At 44.3% G+C, this 12,225-nt stretch overlaps 1 protein-coding gene and 1 long non-coding RNA gene across 2 annotated transcripts in view; one reads left to right on the plus strand and one right to left on the minus strand.

The window, feature by feature from the left end:
• Positions 1-12,225, minus strand: part of LOC127604300 (thrombospondin type-1 domain-containing protein 7A-like) — a 117,817-nt gene that overhangs the window by 37,777 nt on the left and 67,815 nt on the right. The window lies entirely within an intron of this gene.
• On the plus strand, positions 220-2,695 carry LOC127604317 (uncharacterized). Its single transcript, XR_007963246.1, has 2 exons — positions 220-1,594; positions 1,709-2,695. It is a non-coding gene; the product is annotated as an uncharacterized LOC127604317 (long non-coding RNA).

Consider the following 12,225-nt stretch of genomic DNA (forward strand, 5'->3'; position numbering starts at 1 on the left):
CCTAGCCTCCTGGCGTGTTTTCATCCGAAGAACTAACCATGGAATCAGTTGGCTGGTCTCTCGATGTAATCGACAACATTTTTTCGACGAAAAGAGCGGGCAGTGGGGAGCCTGCTTTCCCTCCGGGGACACTTGCTGCCGGACACACCATGGATCCATGGAGAAAGTGGAGACCGGTGTGCCTGACAGTACTGTCCGTGGAGGATGTGGAAGACACCTACATCATTGGCCTTTTGATAACAGGTATGCTGCTGTTTGGTGTTGGCAGCTTGCTGTTCTATCGCAAAATTCAACTGACGGGAGCCGCTCTATTGGAAGTGAAGAAGCTGCCGGTCACTCTGGATGGCTTGGCGCGAATGTCCAACACTCAGACTCAAGCGGTGACTGAGCTCAACCGCAATATTCTTGCGACTTTGCTGTTTTGGAGACACTCCGTGCGATTGAAAATACCATGGAGACGTTGGAATCCACGCTGCGAAAGAATTTTCGGCTCTGAATGATTGGCGCCAGTGAGGAGATACAGACCAAGGACTCAAGGCTGTCTGGAATTGTTGGAGGCCGTCTCTCAAAAAAAAAACAACGCTATCTGGCCTTTCGCCTGGATGGAAATATGCATGGAGTCTAGGGCCACCACCACCCCCCCCCTTTCTCGGCCATGGACTAATAAGCCGGGACTGTCTTCATGATGAGCAGACCTCGACGAAGCAGCTATGACGTGTACACGCATACACATACACGACTGGACAAGCACACGCGCATACACATCCTTGTTATCACCGTCTTGATCGCTCCGATTCTTTTTCCCCCCGTGACGTGGTTCGATAATGCGGAGCGCAACGGGGACTGTGCAGCTGGTCATTGTTCGACCGTGTCACGGTTACCCCCCACCCCCTTCCCATTCATCCTCCCCCTTCATTGTCTTCGTCGTAAGGCCCTCGTTATCGAGGAATGCGGCCCCCAGGACAAGGCTCCTGGTGCTTGTGTCTTCGATGACTGTGGAGGCCCAGTCTTCCCCGAAAACCCCGCCCAGAGGATTGACAGAAGTGGGTTGGGGGGCCGGGCGGTTGCCAGGCCCTCTACTTCCTCCGCGCTCGCCGGTCCTCCTCCGCAGCGACACGTCGAGTCTCGAGGACCCGGACCCCGTCCCGCACAGCCCCACGCCAAGCCGCCCGATCCGCGGCCAGGTCAGCCCACTGTGCCGGGGGAATCTTTAGCTGGTCTTTGAATCGTCTTTTCGGGCCACCGCGGGGACAGGTGCCCTCCAGCAACTCCGCATAGAGGAGCTGCTTCGGGAGACGGTCGTCGCTCATCCGCTGCACGTGGCCGGCCCACAAGACCTTTCGGGCCTGCGCAGAGACGGAGAGACTCCATCTCTGCGCAGAGACAAAGGAGTAGTTCTCCATTTTCATTGCAGTTGCCAACGCCTTCCGTCCCCAGAATCACTCCCCACAGATAACCAAGAGCTTATCCCGGGGGTTGACGCGGAGGAGCAGGCCACGCAGCGCAGCATAGAAGGACTCCTTCGCCTCCTCCGAGGCGTCCAGGGTAGGTGCGTAGGCGCTGATGATGGCAAGGGATTGGGATTGACACAGAGGTAGGGTGCTGGACATGAGTCTCTCAGAAGTTCTTACGGGGATGATGTTGTGATCCCTAACCAGACGTGACTTAACGCAGAACCCTACACCGTGAATTCTTCTCTCCTCCACAGCTCGTCCGCTCCAGAAGAAGGTGTACCCGTGCCGAGGCTCCTCGATCTGCCCGGCACCAGGGAGACGGGTCTCGGAGAGGGCCACAATGTCCAGGCCGAGCTTCTGAATCTCAAGGGCGATGAGGGCAGTCCTGCACTCCGGTCTCTTTGCTCTTGCATTGTCCATCAGGGTTCGTACATTCCAAGCGCCGATTTCCAGGAAAGCAATCCGGTTATTGTATTTGTATTTGTTATATAATACAATTATTATACAGTTATATATCCTCCCCTTTATACATGCTATGTCTTGTGACATGTTGTAACTGTCATTCTTATTCATGTGCTAGGGTCTTTTTTTATCCTGGACTTAAATGATCCTCGGAAGAGGATAGTTCGAGCGTGGTTTTTTTTTTCCCTCTCCCTACCCAGCGTTTTTCCTTTCTGAATTCTGATTGTAATTTCCCCATTGCGGGACAAATAAAGGATATCTTAACATCTCATTGTAAAGGCTAGCAAGAATGTCATGTTGTGTTGTGAATAACACACACCCACACACAGACCTCAGGGGGAAATAACGGATCCATTTTCATCAGGAGGGGACAACAAGAGATCAATAAGGTGGCTGTGAGGGCAAACTGAGGGGTGTCCTTGGTGATGATGCTCGATGAGAGAAGAGCGCAAATCAGTTATTGAAGCTTTCCCTGTGAATGATAATGGCTGGTCATTCCAATGGCTGCCTGATGTTTATGTATTTCAAGATGTATTTTCTATATTGAGGAACTGCTTCAGTCGACCGACATTTTATCTTCAATTCTGAGGTCATCTTAATTCTGTCCCTTTCAGGGACCGCGGTTACTAGAGTTGACAGCTATTCAAATGTTTTTTTCTTGTATATTAATTCATCTTTATGTCACAGTTGTGCATCAACCACTACAATTGACCCTTATGTGGGTTGCCATTCACTGCCATTATATATTTTTTCATGCCTAAAGACGAATAAAAACACTTTCACAATCCTGATATAGGTTATCGTTATTTGTAGATAGAAGGGTCAATGGCCATTCCGGCATCGCTTATTAGATTTCAGATGACTTTGAAATCTGCATGAGATGTTGCGATTTCATTTCTATTTCCTTTATCTTCACCATGAAATTGCCCGAAAGACAAAGATTTACAATACTGACGATGGCCTCGACTGCGAAATATGAAAAGGGCAACCGCACGACAACTTCAGGTGACGGGGCTTGGCAATGCTTGATGGTTTAAGTGTGACTGCTGAACTTTTCATAAAATAATCAGTGGTCAAGAAAATGAAGGGATGCTGTTTCCAATAACACAGATCGTGGGAAACTGGAGTGGATCCCCGCTGACTTTGATCAACAGGCGGACGAAACCCTGAACTGGTCACCAGCCAATCACAGAGCACATATCGAGAAAAACTTGAACAAGTTTGACCTCACATTCACACCAATACGGACCTCAACTACACCACTCTTAATGCAAAAATGCAAAAAGAGATTTACACGATCAATTTTAAAAATAGAACACTTTGCCAGCAGCCACCCTTTTGACCCTTTTAAAGCCGCCATAAACCGCCAAGGCTCGTGAAGTGAGCCAGGTGATTTATTTTATTTGGAGTACATCTGTCCATTCACGTGCAGCATATTTTAAGTCTAACTTAAAGTTTCAAGGGCCGCTGAAGCATCAACCTGCTGATTGGATGTCAAGAGCAACTGAAAAGTGCTGCTGCAAGCATTCTGAATACAGCACATGTGAACTGACTGGAATACGATTGTGCCACAGTTTCGAGGAAATTAGAACCTCCAAATACACTTATTACGTACGTGGCAGTTGTCCGATCAAAACAGATATAATGCATGCCACTGCCCATCGTGGGTATACGCAATGATTATTCAAAGCAGCATTTTTGTGGCATGATCAAGGCAAAAAAAAATTGTGGCTAATTAATGGTGGAGAACAAGTCTACAGGGGATGTAGAAAATGGTAATCCCACAATTGTGCTTGTGAATAAGATCCTCGTTACGTGCGTGTTCCCTCTCTCTCACTCCTGAGAGCCTTCCATAGCCTGTGGTGTTATGACTCGAGAATCTATTCATACTTTTCACATATGCTCTGTCCCTCTTGTCTCAATTATCAGTTCTTTTCTCTCTTAGAGCTTTCGAATGCTTGTTGCAGACTTAACGCACACACTGAAAGATTCCAGGTTTGGTGAGTTGCGAAGCGCCACACTTAAAGTTGTCTACAGGGTGAAAAGTTGTTTGTAAAATTTCCAAAGGCTTGGATTTAGATGGCACTTTGAATGTGTTGGATTTATTATTTTTTAGTACGGTAATCATACATTCGCGTATTATTCGATTGATTCTCGCGTCGTCAATTTATGCTCGCAAAGAAGAATGCTTCTGCCTGTCATGATAGTTTGATTTTGCTTGCAAAGAAGAACGCTTACGCTTGCAATCATTAGTTGGCTTTGCCTGCAATGAAGAACGCTTATGCTTTCAATAAAGATATATGCTTTATTATTTACTCACATCTATAATCATTATATATTCTTCATTATATGCTCACTTTTGCTTGCTGTACTGTGTGAAAGGTTAGGGTCGCAACTACCTTTCCGAGGACGTGGTTGGGAAGAGATAACTGTTAAGACTAAACAGTAAGCAAGGGTGAACAGTGAATGGAGACATCAACACCAGCTGCAACGTGATGTTTATGTGACATTTGCACACATGTACGTAAATTGCACTCACATACACACACATAGTCAAACAAGTTCAGTGTGTGTTCAACAGCCCCCACCCTTTAGGTTGGATACACCTATGTAGTAGCTTTCCCAATAAATGAGGAGGTGAAGGGGGAGATCTTTAGGGTTACGTGCCGAGAACTGAAACCAAACGCTTCTCCTCGTTCCCTCCTGGTACCAGAATCGAGTCTCCTCCTTTTGGTTATTCCTGAGTGTCAAATTGGACCAACCTGACATTTTTGGGGGCTCGTCCGGGATCGCAACATACCTGACGCCTCCAGACGCTGAGTCGACGGCCAGGAAGACCGTGGCCACGGCAAAGACACCCTTTCTGGGACTGGGTTTCGGCTCCTCGTCTGGGGGCTGAGGGTTGAAGCGAATTCCAGAGGAGAGAGGACTACTCTTGGTGGTAAGTAGGGCGGCGGTGTCCTGTACGTACTTAAACTCCACATCAACACTCTAGGTGAGTGTTTGCGCACCGGGTTTGTAAAGACGGAGGTCGGGGTGGTCTTTAAACCTGTTTTTAATTGAAACCCTCTGAGGACAGGTGTTGGAGTTTGCGACATCCAAATACCTAGACTACACCTGGTTCGAGAACCTATTTGAGCCTGAGAGGGGTTTGTTGAGAAGGGACTCTTTCAACGTTGATTGAGTGTTTGTGCGCCGACAAAAAAGGACATGGTCTTTTTAAGCCGCAAAGCCCTGAGCCATACTAGTCCCTATCAGGCATACAGACCGGCAAGTCTCATAAACTGGTGAGGGCGACGGTGTCCTGCACGTGCTTAAACTCTGTGTGTAAATAATGTGTATTAAACTCCGGGTATAAATAATGTGTATATAGTGTGTTACCTCTGGTTAAGGTAGTCGGATAAAAGCAAATTAAATGCGCATAAATGAATGACTGTGTAACTGTGTGAGTGGAGGTTCGCTACCTCATCTGAACAGGACATTTGTTGTGGCAACTGTCTGAGGAAGCAGATGCAAGAATTTCCCGCCACCTTGGTGGTAGAAGGTTGGAAATTACCTCAGTCAGAGAAATTGCCCCCCTGTTCAAGGGAAACGTCAGCCTAGTTACCTTAGGTAAATCGCTGACTCTCAAAAATTCTCAAATTCTCAAAGTTCCACCCCCAAGTTCACAATGGGGGTGCAAAATAGTAAGACCGTGGAGAGAGGTGATCCCAAAAAGTTAAAAGTTAACATGTAAGGACTGGAGATTCGTAGAGAGCCAATGTCCTTCGAAGATAAAACATTTAGATACGTGGATAGAAAAATACTAATTCGCTGGACAGCTGAATACACAAACGTTGATGCGCCTGCAGGATGATATTAAATCAATGTGCAAGAACGACAAAACGAAAATGGATAAGGATGGGTTTGGAGACATTGATTTCTGGGTGTCATTGGCTGAAAAGAGGCGGAAAGTGAAAGTAAAGAGGGGTTTAGAGAAAGTGGAAAGAGGGGATTGTGTAAGTGAGTTTGAAAAGAATGAGGGAGACGTTATGTTTCACAGGAAAGAAGAAGATGAATCGGGTCCAGTAGGTATATTGACGGGGGAAAACAGAAAGTAGAAAGAGAGAATGCATTGGAGCAGAAAGAAGAAAGAGAAAATGTGTTGGAGATGGCATCCACTAATACTGTTGTTACACCATCATTATATCCGACTCTTCCGACATCTCCTCCTTTTCCACCATCCCCTCCACCCTCTTACAGAGGGGGCCATCCGATGGCCACCAGGGGAAAAGGAGATTTGGGAGTGGAATTTTCAAAAAATTGGGGTAGTGTTTTTTCCCCTGTTGCGACGAAGGTTGACTCATCCGGGAGCGAGGTACGAGATGCTTTTCCCATGATTGAAGTTGCAAATCCAGACATAAGAGATGTGTCGCCTGTCATTCTTGTTTATAGAACATGGACACAAGAAGATGCAAAAAAAGCCATAGATGGCATTACATCACATAAAATTGATGTGGTACAATTCGTCCAGGAAATGGAGGATCTGCGAAAATCATATCATCTAAATGGAGCTGAGGTGCAACAAGTTTGGATGGCGGCTTGTTTGACTACTGTATCGATATTTGGATGGGGTGAAGTCTTCTAGCGGCTGACAAAATTAAAAGTTTGGATATGCTTAACTTGGTTGAGAGCTGTAGCAAGGTGAATATTTTGGTTTGTCTGTAGGGTTGTGTCTGCGAATATGTGTTGGATTAGTCTTTGCGTGTGGGTGTGTAGATAAGCGTGACTCTTGGCGCGACTCATGGAGTCTTGTTTGTTTTGTTTTCTGGCTTTTGCAGTGTAGACGGTTTGTATGGCATCTATTATAATTACTTGTAATTGTAACTGTTTTTATTATAATTCCTAACGCCACTTCAGCTTCATTATTTCAACTGCCGCGACATGAAGTATGTGTAAATCAGGTAAAGAAATAAAATGGTTGAGTATGGGTGTGGTGACACAGAGAGTTTTGGATACTTATAGTGGGTGAAAGGCAAGTGAAAATATTGATGGTGAGACGTAAGGTGATGATGGAAGTTGAGTATGTTGAGAATAAAGAAAGGCACAGGCAGGTGAGGTTTGACACAGTGATGCTACGAATGAGGAGGTCACAGTGTGTTTAGGTTGAAAAGGGCCGTAAGGTCACGAGATGCTTATTAGATGGTTGGTTGTAAGTCGTAAACACAATTTTTTGTTTGTGTTGAGTGGTCGTCAGTGGACGTGTGTGGGACGTTGTTAACTTTCTGGGAGGAGTTAGAATGTGTAAGTATACAGTGAAGGCCTTGATCTGGATGATTTGTGAATGTTAATGTCTGTGGGTTTCAATTATCTTATTTGTTTTATAAATGCCTCTGTTATGCTGCTAATTGTCAGAATGTTCCGATTATGTTCCAATGTTTTTTAGATTACGTTCATAAGATGCACATTTCTCTTGAAACATGAGAAGAGCCATCGCGGCTCCTGATGTGGGAGAAATGATGGTCTTGTGTCATGAAATTTTGTAAATTCAGTTACAACTTTGCTATCCGTGGATTGTGTTGTGCCTTCCGTCATTATGAAATTTAATGACTAGAGTTGAAGCTATCGTCGAACATACAAATTCTTGTTGGTTTGAGTCATAAAAAACCCCGTCAGATTTTAAGACATGTCTCATTTGTGCATACACGGGCTGGAGTTCTAATTTCGTTCGTCAGAAGAGCAAAATCTTCCAGCTTTAATCAGCATGTTTCAGGGTCACGTGTGAATAATTTACAATTGGCTTCGTTAACTTAGTATGACTGCATGTTTTAAGGTCAACAGTGGCATTTTTGAGAATCATGCACCCTAGGTGGTGTTTACCAAAGACAGTTGTGACATAGATAAGCCTTTTGGCATCCTTGAGCAGTGTATGGTGCAAACTCTGCATGCTGGAAGAGTGCTAGGAAAAAAAAAAGAAAAAGAAAAAGGGATGAGCTGTTGCACACTAGCATGACGTTTTTTTGTCGCCTGGTTGGCATTTATTTTGTGTGTCTATGTTGTTATGTCGATCCCCTTTAACGCTGGAAAAATGCACAGTGCTTAACCGTGCTACTTTGTTATTTTTTCCTGATGGGTGTTTGTTTGTTTGTTTGTTTGTTTGTTTGTTTGTTTGTTGGAATGTGAACAGGTAATAGTGATTTGAGAGGTTGTAGGAGGAAGTACAACAAACTCATCTTATCTCCCGTTTTTGTGTGTGTTGATTTGTTTCATATTAATATTGCGATAACATGCATGACGGGCTGATTGGAAACTCTAAATTGTCCCTATGTGTGAGCATGGGCTTGGGTGGTTGTGCTTGTGTCTGTGTGCCCTGTAATTGGTTGGCGACCGGTTCAGGTTGTCCCCCTCCTACTGCCCGGAGATGGCTGGAATAAGCTCCACCCACCCCCGCGAACCTCGTGAGGGTACGGGAAATGGATGATTGAGTGAATTGCTTAATATAGTACTGGGTCGTTTTTTGTGTACCGGTACATCTCGGTTTAACGGGCGACAGGAGGAATCTAGATATAAACAAGCGCGTTTTGCGGGCTATATTTAGGTAGGTTTGTGCGACTTTCGGTTTGTGCACAAACTGTTTGAGCATATACGGGAGCATATTTATGCGTCGCTTTTCAAAATTGGTGCCCCGTTACATTACGGCATCTCATCAGTTTATTGGCTTAAAACTGATTTGTATAGTTATTTTGCGGTTTGCTTTTGAACCTCTTTTTGGACACAGCGGGTGGGTCGCACATTTTTTGGTCAGCATGGTGGCCAACGGCCATCTTGATGTCCAAGTCGTCAGGGTCCATACTGTCGAGCGACTCGAGATTTGACGTGCGATGCCTGCAGCAGGAGCTCATTTGGCTTTTCTTTCTAATGCTTGAAGGTCTTTTTGACGAGGATATAGAAAATGTCTTTTTATTTTCTTTGTTAAGGTCGCGGTTGTTGTGAATGCGCCTTGTGAATTGGAGTATGTTGTATAACACGTGAAGTATTGTTAATTCAGTGTGACAAATGTTGTTCGTTGTTGTGTCAAATTGTGATATTTACGCGGGTCACATGGCAGAGATTTATTTTTTTGTGAGGGGGCACTTGCTAACTAACAGCAACATGATAACGTTTTGGGTTCAGTTCACTTCTGTTTTATATGCGGCAACAAATTGGGCAGTGAACCCAAACTTCTTTTTTGTGTCATGGATTATCTCACGCATTGGCAGGGGGAGTGGTGTCTCTGGTTCGGAAACATGATACAACCTATGGTTTTAACCAATGTTGGAATACGGTACATTTTGAACTACATCTCCATTTCAGATAATGTACATGGTTTTCGTTGAATTAATGAGGGGATGCCATATTGCCGGGGTTTGGTTGAGGCTTTTCCAAAATGGGTCGAAAATTGATCAAATGGAATGCATGTTTCACATTTTATTTGAGACACTATTGCTCCTGCCATCCACAATCTGCAGGATTGGTAGCAAGGCGGGAAGTATATGGTTAAAATTGAATTAAAGAAATTGAATTGACTTATATGTTAATATCATGAGAATGGCGTTTTCTTCTTTGTTTGAACTATTGTTTGGGAGACTATATAAATTACTGATAATTTGTATAAAATTGTGAACTAGGAAATGAAGCTGATTCGGTTGACAATATGTGAGAACGTTTAGAAAAAAAAAAGAATTGAGATTGCCGTAGGACGATTGTGCTTTTTCACAGCAGGTTCCAGCAGACATGGCTCTGATTCGAAAGATGAAGAAGAAACGGTGTGCTTCTTTGAAGTGTTGATGACCACACCGATTGATGGACATTGTAAAAAGGTCATCTCGATAGAAACATCCACTGAGGAAGGTGAGCGAAGTCCGGTGACGCGATGGGCACAGTATTTTAGTTACTGGGAACATCAAACGACCGGCGGAAGAAGTTTCAAGACACCTTTGCACTCATTTAGGGTGTGTTTCTGTCGACATGCTAGAATATCAGTGGTGGCATGTCATTTCCTGTTATATGATCACACACTAACACATGGTCGACTGTTCTCCTTTTTTATATGGTACTAGCTGGTTCGCCGCCCTCCGAGCGGCTCATCAGCTAGTTCCTGCGGAAGGCTGGTAAGGTGGTGGTTCGCCGCCCTCCGGGCGGCTCATCAGCTAGTTCCTGCGGAAGGCTGGTAAGGTGGGCCTTCGGCCCACAAAAGTGTTGTTGCTTGGTTCAACTTTTTGTTCATCTTCATTGCTTATCGCGAAAATAAAGAGCTGTTTAGCTCTACTAAATAACTAACAATTTCATTGCAATGCTTGTGGGTAGACAACATTTTTTCGCTAAGATGCCCGCGCGATCGTAGTGAGCCACTGCCTGAGCGGCGCAGTGGCGGCGCGCAGTGGCGCGGTGAAGTAGTTACGTTTTGAAAAGGGACAGACGGAAGGACAGACCGCCTGCGGGACGACGCGCAATATATATATAGATTTGTGCTCTCCTTTAGCACATGTGAATGGGGATGTATTTTTTTAATAATAACCTACATTTTGCGAATAGATCTAGACCAGGGGTGTCAAACTCATCTTTGAGGCCACTTTGGGGTTACACCTTCCTTCGGTGGGCCGGTACGACGGTGAAATTTGATTAAATGCTTATATTTTATTAATTGTACAACTCAACTCAACTGTGTTTATAGAGCAACTTGAATCAACCATCGCTGTATACAACGATATGTACATGGAGTGGATATATCAGAAATACAATGATGAAATTATTTACTAACAACTACGGTACATATGAATGAATTCTGCTGATTTTGAAGACAGTCATATTTTGTTCAATTATTGTTTGGTTGAGTGTTTTAACAGGTAACAAAATTATCACAAAATCTCGACATTATTCATATAGAATTTTGGCATTTCAGTACAGATTTTAGCAGGGTTTATGGAGGTTGATGCGCGTCAATTGCTTTCACGGGCCACATAAGTACATGGGGTTTCGACTTTGACACCTGTGATCTAGATGATCTATGGAAGGGAAAAGAAGAAACACATTTCGGCACAAATTATTGTACACTTTTTGTTTTGGCGGCAAAAGTGTTTTATTTATAATCGATCTAGTCGATCTCATTATGAAAATAAAAAATAAAAATTGAGAAGTGAACACACCATGAGTGGTAGAAAAGAGCACAACTTGTTTTTGTTTTGGAGGTTGAAGTGATTTGTGTACTGTGCTCCTCTGGTGATGTTGCTCGGCTGAAATTGAATTTATTACCGTTTATTGATTTATTTCTATTTCAAATGGTGCATTAATTTGGTAGTAATGGTTCAGATATGTTTTAAATACATTTCTTAGGTGATTTTATGCGTTTAGGATCTTTTCTTTGGTGGTAAAAGGAAAAAGAAAACAACCCGACAGTAATATAGTTATTCTCTGCTGAAAGTTGAGCTATATTTCATTCTTTTGTTATTTTATTTTTATTTTATGTTACTGCGGATACAGTGTGATGCAGTAGTGTACTTCTACTGATTTTGAAGGCAAATGATGGTTATCGCGGACGAGAGTTTTTCATTTTCTGGTGTCTGCGCATTGGTATCACTGCTTTTGCCAGTAAGTGTGTTTCCATCAACAGCGGAGGATATACAGGGGGCTGCGTTATCGTCGATGACGGAGAGTAGCCTTCTCCGGTTCCGGCGTGACGCCTCCTGGAGGGACGGCGATCCCACTTATATAGACGCAATTGGGGTTCCTCGTGGCGTGCCAGATGAGTATAAGTTGGTTAACCAGATTGCTGCCGGTTGGGAATCAATTTTCATTTGGGTTACCCCTAATAAGAATGTTGACAGGATCAACTACCTCCACTACAATGTCCAGAAGCTCGGAAAGTTTATTGAGGAAGCCGTTTTGGCTATAAAAGAGCAATTGGCGGCCACCTCCCTGTTGGCGTTTCAGAACCGCATCGCGGTTGATATGCTCTTGGCAGAGACCAATGGAGTATGTGCGATGTTTGGTGACCAGTGTTGTACGTTCATACCTAACAACACCGCGCCTGATGGCGCCCTCACCAAGGCCATTGAAGGCCTCCGCACCCTGAATCGCAAAATAAGGGCCTATTCCGGCGTGAATACGTCCTTCTGGGCGCAGTGGTGGCATAAGGCCTTCGGAGAGTACAAGGATTTGGTACACAAGGTAGTACCAAAGCCAAGTAAGCCAAGTACAATAAATTGGCTTACATTTAATCAAATTCGAGTGTTTACGCCAACATAGCCATGATTGTTACTGCAAAGAATAGTCGACAACAGTTCACCTCTAC

The sequence above is a fragment of the Hippocampus zosterae genome, chromosome 7 (assembly GCF_025434085.1).
Source record: "Hippocampus zosterae strain Florida chromosome 7, ASM2543408v3, whole genome shotgun sequence".
Classification (NCBI taxonomy): Eukaryota; Metazoa; Chordata; class Actinopteri; order Syngnathiformes; family Syngnathidae; genus Hippocampus; species Hippocampus zosterae.